The following is a 14,705-nucleotide window of genomic DNA, read 5'->3' as shown; positions in this document are numbered from 1 at the left end:
TTTAAATAAAATTGAAAATAAATTAAAATCAAAATCCAGGGGGATCCAGTCATAGGGAAATCCCTACTGTATTACAAGATTTACTTCCAGAAATTCAACGAGATTCCCACGCAAATATCACAGAAAAAAAATCCCCTCTGACTTGTGGTAGAAGAAGGGTAAAGGGAACCACTTTGAAATACACAAGAGAACAGTGTTCTTAACAAAGTCTGCCCTCGGGATAAACAAGCCACAGTCCAATGTGCTGGGAAATCATCACAGCTTAACTGACCTCGGGAAGGGTAAATTTCAACTTCAGCCCACTCTAGCCGTCTCATCCCACTTATTAAGGAGGGTGGAAAAAACTGAACTTCACAAGTGTTCCTTACAGACCACAGATCAGACTCAATAAAAAACTGAAACCTAATCACACAGGACCATAGAGGATTCCCTTCCCACCACACCTCACTACCTCAGTATAAAAGATCTATTTGCAGCAGTCCCTTTTACTTGGTACATCGTGGCCAGCTATCAAGAAAACACCACAAAGTATTTCAAAAGATAATAACATTTGAAGAGACAGAGCAAGCATCAGAACCAGACATGGCAGGAAAGTTAGGATTATCATACCAGGAATTTAAAACAAGGGCTTCCCTGCAGGTTCACTGGTAAAGAATACACCTGCCAATGCAGGAGACACAAGTTCAATGCCTAGGTCATGAAGATGAGGAGGAGAAAATGACAACCTACTCCAGTATCTTGCCTGGGAAATCCCATGGACTGAGGAACCTGGTAGGTTACAGTCTATGGGGTCACAAAAAGAGTCAGACACGACTTAGTGACTATACAACAACACAAAAACAAATTTAAAACAAGTATGATTAATACACTCTAACATGCTCGTCAGTATGCAAGAACACAAGGGCAATGTAAGTAAATAATGAAAATACTAAGAAAGAAGCAAAAAGAAATGCTACAAATAAAAAACACTTTCACAATGTAGAATGACTTTGATGGGTTTAACAGTACACTTTGGATACAGTTGAGGAGAGAATCTCTGAGTTTGAAGATACATCAATAGAAACCTCCAATAATGAAAAGTGAAAAGAATAGTGAATGGGGGAAAAAAAAAACATAACAGAATTTCTAATGACTAAGAGACAAAGAAAACAACTATAAAAGTTATTGTTGTTGCTGTTCAGTCTCCAAGTCATGTCCAACTCTTTGTGACCCCATGGACTACAGCATGCCAGGCTCCCCTGTCCTTCATTACCTCCTGGAGTTAAAAGTTACAGCATATGTGTAATGGGAATATCAGAAGGAGTAGAAAAAGAAAATAACAAAAGAAATATTTGAAACAATAATGATTGAGAATTTCCCCAATTTAATGTCAGACACATAATGACAGGTGAAGGAGGGTTACAGAAAACCAAGCAAAATGAATGCCCAATAAATTATACCTCAACATATCATTTTCTGGAGAAGGAATTGGCAACGCACTACAGTATTCTTGCCTGGAGAATCCCAGGGATGGGGGAGCCTGGTGGGCTGCTGTCCATGGGGTCGCACAGAGTCAGACATGACTGAAGCAACTTAGCATGCATGCATGCATTGGAGAAGAAAATGGCAACCCACTCCAGTATTTTGCCTGGAGAATCTCAGGGACAGAGAAGCCCGGTGGGCTGCCGTCTACAGGGTCGCACAGAGTTGGACATGACTGATGTGACTTAGCAGCAGCAGCATATCATTTTTTAATATAGACAATAAAAGATAAAGAAAAAAATCTTGAAAACAGCCAGAGGATAAAAAAGCTCCTCTATACTCTATAAGCATATAGAGGAATGAAGATGAGAACTGCACCCAACTTCTCTTCAGAAATCATGCAAGGAATAAGAGAGTAAAGTGAACTAATTTAAATGGTCAGAAAAAGACCACTAACCTAAAATGCTGTACCCTCTGAATTTATCCTTCAAATGTGAAGGGAGAAAAAGACTTTTCTAACAAAAATTGAATTTGTTGCCAGTAGACCTGTTATGCAAGAAATGTGAAAAGCAGTTCTTTAAAGAGAATGCACTGTTAAGTATAAAATAAGCTACAAGGATACATTATACAGCACAGGGAATATAGCCAATAATTTGTAATAACTATGAGTGGAGTATGACCTTTAAAATTGGGAATCACTATCTTGCATACATCTAAAGCATGTTAAAAAATATATGTCAGAAACTTGGATCTATATAAAGAAGTGAAGAGCACTGAAGATGAAGTGAAAGTAATAAATTTATTATTATTAGTTGATCTAACATTAGCTTGCTCAAAATAATAGCAACATGTACTTTATTATATATATATATATATATATATATATATATATATATATAATTTACATGGTTATGTATGTTTATAAAAGTGAAAGAATGACAGCAGTAACCAAAGGGATGAGAGAGAGGAATGAGACTGATTTGGTTGGTATAAGGTACTCGAAGTACCCTTCAAGTAGTAAACTGTAATTTGAAAGTGAACTTGGATTTGTTGTTAATATATTCTGCAAACTTGAGGGCAACCACTAGTTTTTTTTATAAAAGCACAACTGATATGCTAAGAAAGAAGATAAAATGGAATTACAAAATTCTCAATTAAAACCACAAAAGGAGAAAAAAGTTGAAGACAAAAATAGGAACAAAAACAATGGCAACAAGAAGAATATAGTGATGAACATGGTAGATATTAATCCATCTCTACCAATAATCCCTTTGAGTATCAATGATCTGAATATACCAACTAACAGACAAAGACTGTCAGAATGGATCAAAAAAATGTGAGTGAACTACAAGAAACCTACTTTAAATATAAAGTACATGTGGATTAAGAATAAGCAAAGAGATAAAAATACACCAAATTAACCTAAATGAATGTAGGACTAGCTGTACTAATTTCAGAGAGTAGACTTCAAAGCAAGGAAAATTAATCAGGAATAATGAAAGATGTAACAAAATGAAAAGGGGGAAATTTCTTCCACAAGACATAACAATCCTTAATGAGCACACATCTAACAGAGCATTTAACAACATGAGGCGAAAACGGATAGAACTGCATGGACAAATATGTGAGTCTACTATTAGTTATATACTTCAACACCTCTCTCCCCAAAATAGATTTTTTTCAGCAGGCAGAAAATCAATACATACTGAACTCAACAATACCATCATTCAACTGCATACAATTATTATCTATAAGCTACTTCATCCAATGGAAGAATACACATTCTTTTCAACCTCACATACAATTATTCACCAAATAGATCACATTCTGGGCAAACAAAGAAATCACATAATACATCCTTTCAGACCAACATGAAACTAAACCAAAAATCAATAACAAAGAAAACTGGAATCTCAAAATACATGAAAATTAAGCAATATAATTCTAAATAACACACAAGCCAAAGAAGAAATGTCAAAGGAAAGGAAATATTTTGAAGTAATTGAAAATGAAAATGTGGCCCATCAAAATTTGTGGGATACAGTAAATAAAGGCAGTTCTTAGAGGCATTTATAACACTGAATGCATATGCTAGAAAAGATCTACAATAATCTAAGCTTTCATCCAAAAAAACTAGAAACAGAGCAAGTTACATGCAATATAAGTTGAAGGACAGAAGAATTAGAGAAGAAATCAATGAAATTGGAAACAATACAGAAAACAACAACAAAAAATAATCACTGAAATCAAACAACTGCTCTTTGAAAAGATCAATACAAATCAATAAACCTCAGCCAAGCTCACTACTAGGAAAAAGACTTACTAATGTCATAAATAAAACAGAACCTTACTATAGATCCTGTGGAAATTTAAAGGCTAATAAAAGGATGCTATAAACAAATCTATGCCTACAAACTGGATAACCTAGATAAAATGGTCCATTTCTTTAAAGACATATGCTTTCAGAATTCACAGAGGAAAATAATAGGTATTCTTAATAGGCCTATATGTAACAACAAAATTGAATCAATTATTAAAGACCTTTTAAAACATAAAACACCTGATGCAGTTGAATCCACCAATAAATTCTACCAAACATTTGACAAGTAATTTTACTAATTCTCTGCAATCTCTTTCAGATACAGAAGCAAAGGAGTTACTTTCTAACTCATTCTGTGAGGCCAGCATTACTGTAATGCCAAAATTAGAAAAAGATGTCAATAAAGTAAAACTACAAAACAATATATTTCATGAACATGGACACAAAAATCCTCAACAAAATATTATCAAGTTGAATCCAAAAAAGCACAAAATAAGTGTAAACTATGATATGAGATTTATCCCAGGTATGCAAAGCTGGTTCAGAATTTGAAAATTATTGTAATCCATCTTATAACCAGGCCAAAAGAAGAAAAATCACATGATGAGATTATCAGATGTAGAAAAAAGCATGACAAAAATCCAGCATTCATGCATGATAAAAACTCAATAAACTAGGAATAGACAAGAACACCCTCAACTTGATGAAGAATATCTACTGAAAAAAACATATACACCTAACATTTTAGTTGATGTTGGGAAATCTGAGGTTTTCTCAGTAAACTCAAGAGACAAGGTAAGGATGTCTTTTCTCAATACACTTTTTCCAGTGTCTTAGTGGAATTATTAGTAAATCAAATAAATGGGATAAAATAAAAAGTATATAGAGTGGGAAGAAAGACATAAAACTGACTTGTTGACTGGGGATTTGATTATCTATGTAGAAAATTTGCATAAATCAAATTCGTGGAACTAATCAGTGATTATAGGAAGATTGCAAAATACAAAGGTTATTACATTAAAGTCAGCTTCATTCCTATATACTAGCAAAGAGCAAGTGGAATTAAAAACATAGTATTATTTATACTACCACCTCCAGAATTGAAATACTTGAATATAAATATAACTACAGTAAAGTAATGCTCAAAATTCTCCAAACCAGGCTTCAGCAATATGTGAACCGTGAACTTACTGATGTTCAAGCTGGTTTTAGAAAAGGCAGAGGAACCAGAGATCTAATTGCCAACATCTGCTGGAAAGCAAGAGAGTTCCAGAAAAACATCTATTTCTGCTTTATTGACTATGCCAAAGCCTTTGACTGTGTGGATCACAATAAACTGTGGAAAATTCTGAAAGAGATGGGAATACCAGACCACCTGATGTGCCTCTTGAGAAATTTGTAGCCAGGTCAGGAAGCAACAGTTAGAACTGGACATGGAACAACAGACTGGCTCCAAATAGGAAAAGGAGTTCGTCAAGGCTGTATATTATCACCCTGTTTACTTAACTTCTATGCAGAGTACATCATGAGAAACGCTGGACTGGAAGAAACACAAACTGGAATCAAGATTGCCGGGAGAAATATCAATAACCTCAGATATGCAGATGACACCACCCTTATGGCAGAAAGTGAAGAGGAACTCAAAAGCCTCTTGATGAAAGTCAAAGTGGAGAGTTAAAAAGTTGGCTTAAAGCTCAACATTCAGAAAACGAAGACCATGGCATCCGGTCCCACCACTTCATAGGATGTAGATGGGGAAACAGTGGAAACACTGTCAGTCTTTATTTTTTGGGGCTCCAAAATCACTACAGATGGTGACTGCAGCCATGAAATTAAAAGACGCTTACTCCTTGGAAGGAAAGTTATGACCCACCTAAATAGCATATTCAAAAGCAGAGACATTACTTTGCCAACAAAGGTCCGTCTAGTCAAGGCTATGGTTTTTCCTGTGGTCATGTATGGATGTGAGAGTTGGACTGTGAAGAAGGCTGAGCGCCGAAGAATTGATGCTTTTGAACTGTGGTGTTGGAGAAGACTCTTGAGAGTCCCTTGGACTGCAAGAAGATCCAACCAGTCCATTCTGAAGGAGATCAGTCCTGGGTATTCATTTGAAGGAATGATGCTAAAGCTGAAACTCCAGTACTATGGCCACCTCATGCGAAGAGTTGACTCATTGGAAAAGACTCTGATGCTGGGAGGGATTGGGGGCAGGAGGAGAAGGGGACCACAGAGGATGAGATGGCTGGATGGCATCACTGACTCGACGGACATGAGTCTGAGTGAACTCTGGGAGTTGGTGATGGACAGGGAGGCCTGGCATGCTGCAATTCATGGGGTTGCAAAGAGTTGGACATGACTGAGTGACTGATCTGATCTGATCTGATATATATACAAAATCAACATGAGGAAAATTACAAAACTCTGATGAATATAATCAAAGAAGTAATTATAAATAAGATATTTTATATTTGTGGATAGAAAGCCTGAATATTGTCAAGATATCTGGTCTTCCCAAATTGACCTGTAGATTCAATGCACCCATTTGAAACCCCAGAAAGTTATTTTCTGGATATTTACAAACTGACTTTAAACTGTATAAGGAAGGAAAAAGTCACAGAATAACCATCACAATAAATAAGTGAAGGAAGATGGTTGGAGGTAGCACTATCTGGCTTGAAGATTATAAACATACAGTAATCAAGACAGTGTGGTACTGGTCAAAGTAAAGACTAAATAGAACAGTGGAACTAGTTCCATAGGAATAAGAGAACAGACTCTGTAAGATTTCAGTACCTGTAGACCATGAAATTTGTGCACGTGGTCTTATGTGTCTGGATATGTTTCAGTGTTTCCTAGTTTATAGTCTGTGGGAACTTGAATAGAATTTGAAATCTACTGCTGTGTGAAAACTGTATAAATCAATAATGTCAAGTTGGTTCATAATGCTTTTCAGGCCTATTATATTCTTCTACTTCTCTATACATTCATTCAATTAATTTCTGTACATTCATTCAACTAATTTCTGAGAGTTTGGTATTGAGACTCCAACTAAAAATGTGAATTTATCTACCTAAAACAAACAAAATATGTTTATTGTTTAGTCACTCAGTTGTGTCTGACTCTTGGCCATCCCATGGACTGTAGCCTGCCAGTTTCCTCTGTCCATAGGATTTCTCAGGCAAGAACACTGGAGTGCATTGCCATTTCCTTCTCTGGGGAATCTTTCCAACCCAGAGATTGAACCTGGGTCTCTTGCATTAACAGGAGGATTCTTTGGGAAAAATATTAATTTATCTGCTTAAAAGAAACAACTGTAATATACAGTGGAACTATATGTAATTTGCTCTGTATTTTCCACGTCTCCTGTAATTGTGTTATCATATTTCATAATTTAAAAAATAAAAAGATAAAGATAAAGAACAATGGACAAAATAAAGAGCTCAGAAATAGACTCCCATGAATTTAGTCAATTGATCTCTGATGAATGATCAAAGGCAAGACAATGGAGCAAGAGAGTCTTTCAATGAATGTTGCTGGAAAAACCAGACAACATCCACATATCAAAAAATGAAGGTGGACACTACCTTACTCCCTTCAAAAAATTAGCTCAACATAAATTACAAAAGTCCTAAATACAAAAGTCAAAACCATAAAATTCCTAAAAGTTAGAAAATCTAGATATAGCAATGGCATTTTAGACACAACAAAGGCACAGTTCATAAAAGAAATAATTAATAAGCTGGACTTAATTGAAATAAAAACTTCTGTGCATCAAAAGTCAATGACAAGAGAGTCAGAAGACATGACACAAACTGGGTGGGGGGAATATTTGCAAAGGACATCTCAGATTAAAGAACTGTTAGTCAAGATTACATTCTAGGAAAGGCAAAACTACAGAGATAGGAAAAAAAAAAATTAGTGATTGCAAGGGTCTGTGAGGGCTCTTAATGGGAGGACAGAGCATTTTTAGGGCAGTAAAACCTGCCTGTATGACATGATGGTGGTGGACACAGTTCACACTATGCATATGTCTAAACCCCTAGAATCCAATACCAAGAGTAAACACAAGAAAACACAGATTTGGGGTGATTACAATGTGTCAGTGTTGGTTCAACAGTTCTAACAAACTGTTAGACCTTCCACTGTAATGGGAAACGTTGATAATGAAGAATTCTATGCAAATGTGGGGATGGGCACACAGGCATACTTCCTTAATTCTGCTGTGAACCTAAAACTGACCTCAAAAAAGAAAGTCTTAGGGCATCCTGCTCAGACTTCTGCACACAGCAACAAACTGAGGACTTTGTGCAGCCATTAGGCACTAGGAACTCAGGTCTGAAGGGCCAGGTCAAAGTTTCTGCCCAGGGCACCCCATGAGCAAGAGAAGCTGGACCAAGCACAAAAGAAAAGAAGAAAAGTTTTATCTCCATGAATTGGAAAAAATTACAAAGAAAAGTCTCAATGATTACACAAAATCATTCCAAGATGATGCTCTTTTTTTGCCAAAAGAGAGAGATAAAGCCCTGAGCCTTTGGAGTAGGAACACTGACTCCAAGACCCTAGACTACCAAAGAACTAACCCTAGGGAGTATCAAATAGTGAGAACTCACACAAAGGAAACCACTTGAATATAAGACCCAGTATCACCCAACCACCAGTAGGACCCTGTGCAGGATGCCTCATCTAAATAATAAACAAAACAAAAATACAAACCCAATCATCAGAAGACAGGATTGCCACCTCACTCAGCTTTGCCTATCAGAGGAAAACCAGACAAACAAAACAAAAACTCAGCACAAATATCACTCTATACGAAGCCTACACAAACCACTGGACCAACCATAGGAGGGAAGAAATGAAAAGGAAGAAAGAATTTAACCTTGAGGCCTGGAGAAGGAGTCCTCAAACATAAAAAGTTAAAAAAAAAATAATGCAAAGGCCAAGAAATACTACACAAGTGAAAGAACAAACTAGAAACACCAAAGTCCAAATAAATGAAGAAGAAATAGGCAAACTACCTGAAACAGAATTCAGAATAATGACAGTAAAGATGATAAAAAAAAAAAGCCTTGAAAACAAAATGTAGAAAATGCAAAAATCAATTAACAAAGGCCTAGAAGAATTAACGAATAAGCATACAGAGACAAACAACATAATTACTGAAATTAAAAATACTCTGGAAGGAAACAATAGCAGAATATCTAAAGCAGAAGAACGAATCAGTGAGCTGGAAGATAAAGTGGTGGAAATAGCTTCTGAAGAACAGAATAAAGTGAAAAGAATGAAAAGAACTGAGGATAGTCTCAGAGACCTCTGGGACAATGTCAAATGTGTCAACATTCGGATTATAGGGGTCCCAGAAGAAGAAGAGAAAAATAAAGGATATGAGAAAATTTTAGAAGAGATTATAGTTGAAATTTTCCCCACCACAGAAAAGGAAATAGTCAATCAAGTCCAAGAGGCACAAAGAGTCCCATACAGGATAAACCCAAGGAGAAACATGGCAAGACATATACCAATAAAAATTACTAAAATTAAACACAAAGAAAGAATATTAAAAGCAGCAAGGGAAAAGCAACCAGTAACATACAAGGGAAACACCATACCCTTAACAAGCTGATCTTTCAGTAGAAACTCTACGGGCCAGAATGGCAGGGTATATTTAAAGTACTGAAAGGAAAAAATCTACAACCAAGAATTCTGTACCCAGCAAGGACCTCATTCAAAATTGATGGAAACATGAAAAGCTTTTCAGAGAAGCAAAAGTTAAGAGAATTCAGTACCATCCAACCAGCTTTACAACAAATGTTAGAGGGACTTATATAGGCAAGAAATACAAGAGAAGAAAACAATCTCAAAAGTCAAACCCCAAACAGTTAAGAAAATGGCAATAGGAACATATATGTCAATAATTAATTTAAATGTAAACAATTAATGCTCTAACCTAAAGACACAGACTAGCTGAATGGATACAAAAACAAGACCCATAGACTTGCCATCTTCAAGAAACTCTCTTCAGACATAAAGACACATAGACTGAAAGTGACAGGATGGGAAAATATATTCTATGCAAATGGAAAGCAAAAGAAAGCTGGAGTAGCAGTCCTCATATCAGACAAAATAAACCTTATAATAAAAAATACTATAAGAGATAAGAAAGGACACTACATTGATCATAGGATCAATCCAAGAGGAAGACATAACAATTGCAAATATCTATGCACCCAACTTAGGAGCACCTCAATACATAAGACAAACACTAACAGACATAAAAGGAGAAACTGATAATAACACAATAATAGTAGAAGTCTTTAACATCCCACTCACACCAATGGACAGATCATCACAACAGAAAATTAAGGAAACACAAATCTTAAATGATACATTAGATGAGATGGATCTCACTGATATCTTCAGGACATTCCATCCAAATGCAGAAGAATACACCTTTTTCTCAAGTGCACATGGAACATTCTCCAGGATAGACCACATCTTGGGTCACAAATCAAACACCAGTAAATTTAAGAAAATTGAAATCATATCAAGCATCTTCTTCAACCACAACACTATGAGACTAGATATCAATTACAAGAAAAAAACTGTAAAAAACATAAACCCACAGAGAGTTAAACAATACATTTCTAACTAACCAAGTTACTGAAGAAATCCAAAGGGAAATCAAAAAATTTCTAGAAACAAATGACAATGAGAACACGACTTTGCAAAATCTATGGGGTGCAATAAAAGCAATTCTAAGAGTGAAGTTTATATCAATATAATCTTACCTCAGAAAACAAGAAAAATATTGAAGAGACAACCTAACTTTACACTTAAAACAACTGGGAAAAGAAGAACAAAAAACCTCCAAAGTTAGCAGAATGAAAGAAATCATAAAAATCCAAGCAGAGATAAATGAAAAAGAAATGAAAGAAACAATAGTAAAGATTAATAAAACTAAAAGCTCGTTCTTTGAGAAGATAAAATTGACAAAATTTTAGCCAGATTCATCAAGAAAAAATGAGAGAAGAATCAAATCACCAAAGTTAGAAATGAAAAAGGAGCAGTTACAACAGACAATGCAGAAATACAAAGGATTATAAGAGACAATTATGAACAACTATATGGCAATAGGGATAACCTAGAAGAAATTGACAGATTCTTAGAAAATTTCAATCTTCCAAGACTGAACCAGGAAGACATAGAAATTATGAACAACCCAAATATAAGCACTGAACTTGAAGCTGTGATCAAAAATCTTCCCATAAACAAAAGCCCAGGACTAGGTGGCTTCAAAAAGAATTCTATCAAATATTTAGAGAAGAGCAAATGCCTATCCTTCTGAAACTCTTTCAAAAAATTACAGAGGAAGGAACACTTTCAAATGCATTCTAAGAGGCCACCATCACCCTGATACCAAAACCAGACAAAGACAATACGCACACACACACAAAACTATAGGCCAATATCACTGATGAACATAGATGCACAAAACCTCAACAAAATTTAGCAAACAGAATTCAGCAATACATCAAAAAGCTCATACACCATAATCAAGTTGGGTTTATTCCAGGGATGCAAGGATTCTTCAATATTCAGAAGTCAATCAATGTGATACACCATATTAACAAATTGAAAGATAAAAACTATATTATCCTATTACTAGATGCAGAAAAAGCCTTTGACAAAATTCAGCACCCATTTACGATTAAAACTCTTCAAAAAATGGGCATAGAAGGAACCTACCTCAACACAGTAAAGGCCATATATAATAAGCCTACAGAAAACATTATTCTTAATGGGGAAAACCTGAAAGCATCCCCCTTAAGGTCAGGAACAAGACAAGGGTGTCCACTTTCACCACTATTATTCAACATAGTTCTGGAAGTCCTAGCCACAGCAATCAGAGAAGAAAGTGGAATAAAAGGAATCCAGACCAGAAAAGAAGAAGTAAAACTCTCACTGTTTGCATATGACATGATACTGTACATAGAAAACCCTAAAGATACTATCAGAGCTAATCAGTGAATTTAGCAAAGCCCCAGGATACAAAACCAATACACAGAAATCACTTGCATTTCTATTTATTAATAATGAAAAATCAGAAGGAGAAATTAAGGAATCAATCCTATTCACCATTGCAACAAAAAGAAAAAAATATCTAGGAATAAACTTACCTAAGGAGACAAAAGAACTGTACACAGAAAATGAAATAAATCAAAGATGACAAAACAGATGGAGAGATATTCCATGTTCCTGGGTAGGAAGAATCAATATTATGAAAATGACTGTACTATCAAATGTGATCTACAGATTCAATGCAATCTCTATCAAATTACCAATGGCATTTTTCACAGAATTAGAACAAAAAATTTCACAATTCATATGGAAACACAAAAGACCCCGAATAGACAAAGCAGTCTTGAGAAAGAAGAATGGAGCTGCAGGAATCAACCTTCCTAACTTCAGATTATACTACAAAGCTACAGTCATTAAGACAGTGTGGTACTGGCACAAAAACAGAAGTGTAGACCAATGGAACAAGATAGAAAGCCCAGAAATAAACCCATGCACCTAAGGGTACCTTATTTTTCACAAAGGAGGCAAGAATATACAATGGGCAAAGATAGCCTCTTCAATAAATGGTGCTGGAAAAAGTAGACAGTTACATGTAAAAGAATGAAATTAGAACATTCCTAACACCATACATAAAGATAAACTCAAAATGGATTAAAGACCTAAATGTGTAAGCCTAGAAACTACCAAACTCTTAGAGGAAAACATAGGTAGAACACTCAATGACATAAATCAAAGCAAGATCCTCTATGACCCACCTCCTGGGGTAATGGAAATAAATCAAAAGTAAGCAAATGGGACCTGATTAAACATAAAATCTTTTGCAAAGCAAAGGGAACTATAAACAAGGTGAAAAGACAACCCTCAGAATGGGAGAAAATGATAGCAAATGAAACAACTGACACAGGGTTAATATCCAAAATATACAAGCAGCTCATGCAACTCAATACTAGAAAAACAAACAACCCAATCAAAAAGTGACAAAAAGACATAAACAGATATTTCTCCAAAGAAGACATACAGATGGCAAACAAACACATGAAAAGATGCTCTGCTGCTGCTGCTGCTAAGTCACTTCAGTCGTGTCCAACTCTGTGCGATCCCATAGAAGGCAGCCCACCAGGCTCCCCCGTCCCTGGGATTCTCCAGGTAAGAACACTGGAGTGGGTTGCCATTTCCTTCTCCAATGCATGAAAGTGAAAAGTGAAAGTGAAGTCGCTTAGTCATGTCCAACCCTCAGTGACCCCATGGACAGCGGCCTTCCAGGCTCCTCCATTCATGGGATTTTCCAGGCAAGAGTACTGGAGTGGGGTGCCATTGCCTTCCCTGGAAAAGATGTTCAACATTGCTCAAAGGAGAAACTCAAACCAAAACTACAATGAGATATCACCTCACACCAGTCAAAATGGCCATTCAGGATGGGGAACACATGTATACCTTTGGCGGATTCATTTTGGTATTTGGCAAAACTAATACAATTATGTAAAGTTTAAAAATAAAATTAAAAAAATAAAATTATATAAAATTAAAAAAAAAAAGAAATACTAATTTGAAAAAAAAAAATCTACAAACAATAAATGCTGGAGAGAATGTGGAGAAAAGGGCATGCTCTTGCACCGTTGGTGGGAATGTAAATTGATACAGCCACTGTGGAAGACAGTATGAAGATTCCTTAAAAAACAAACAAACAAAAAAAAAAAAACTAGAAATAAAACCACCATATGACCCAAAATTCCCACTTCTAGGCCTATACCCCAAGGAAACCAAAATTGAAAAAGACACATGTATCCCATTGTTCATTCCAGCACTATTTACAATATCTAGAACATGGAAGCAACCTTGATGTCCATTGACAGATGAATGGATAAAGAAGCTGTGGTCCATTTACACAATGTAATATTACTCAACCATAAAAAGGAACACATTTGAGTCAGTTCTAATGAGGTGGATGAACATAAAGCCTATTATACAGAATGATGTAAGTCAGAAAGAGAAAGATAAATATTGTATTCTAATGCATATATATGGAATCCAGAAAAATGATACTGAAGAATTTATTTACAGGGCAGGAATGGAGAAAGAGACATAGAGAATAGACTTATGGGCATAGGGAGAAGAGAGGAGAGGGTGAGATATATGAAAAGAGTAACATGGAAACTTACATTACCATATGTAAAATAGATAGACAATGGGAATTTTCTGTATGGCTCAGGAAACTCAAACACAGCCTCTGTATCAACCTAGAGGGGTGAGATGCAGAGGGAGATGGGAGGGAGTTTCGAAAGGGAGGGAAATATGTATACCTGTGGCTGATTCATGTTGAGGTTTGACAGAAAACAACAAAATTCTGTAAAGCAATTATCCTTCAATTAAAAAATATTTTTTTAGAAAAGAAATTCTTAGGAAAACATGCTGAATTAGAGAAATGCTCCTTTTATTTTCTTTATCTTCTCTAGTTGAACATAAACAACTGACCACCCAATTCTTAACATATGAAGGAGGGGTGTCTTCCACTTGTATTAATTTGCTGCTGTATTGTCATTTAGAGACAATGGTTTTCATGGACTCGAGGTTTTCCATCCCTAAGAGGAGGGACTGTGCTAATTAAGCACATTTAAAATGGAAAAACATAATTCTATTTTGCCTCTGGCTTTACTCAGCCTATATTTACTGATGCTTGTTACATTTTATTAAGCATGAATTATACTTCTGAATAAATTAAACCTTCTTTCCTCTCCATCATACCTGTACTCACCCAATTTACTAGGTATTAAAGTTGCATAAATTTGCAAACCAGCCAGTTGGCTTCCTGGGCATACAAACAAATTATGGAACAGCTTCCTGGAATGCT

This window comes from Bubalus bubalis, chromosome 7, assembly GCF_019923935.1.
Source record: "Bubalus bubalis isolate 160015118507 breed Murrah chromosome 7, NDDB_SH_1, whole genome shotgun sequence".
Lineage (NCBI taxonomy): Eukaryota > Metazoa > Chordata > Mammalia > Artiodactyla > Bovidae > Bubalus > Bubalus bubalis.
The sequence above is the reverse complement of the archived record's forward strand: the minus strand, read 5'-3'. Positions refer to the sequence as shown.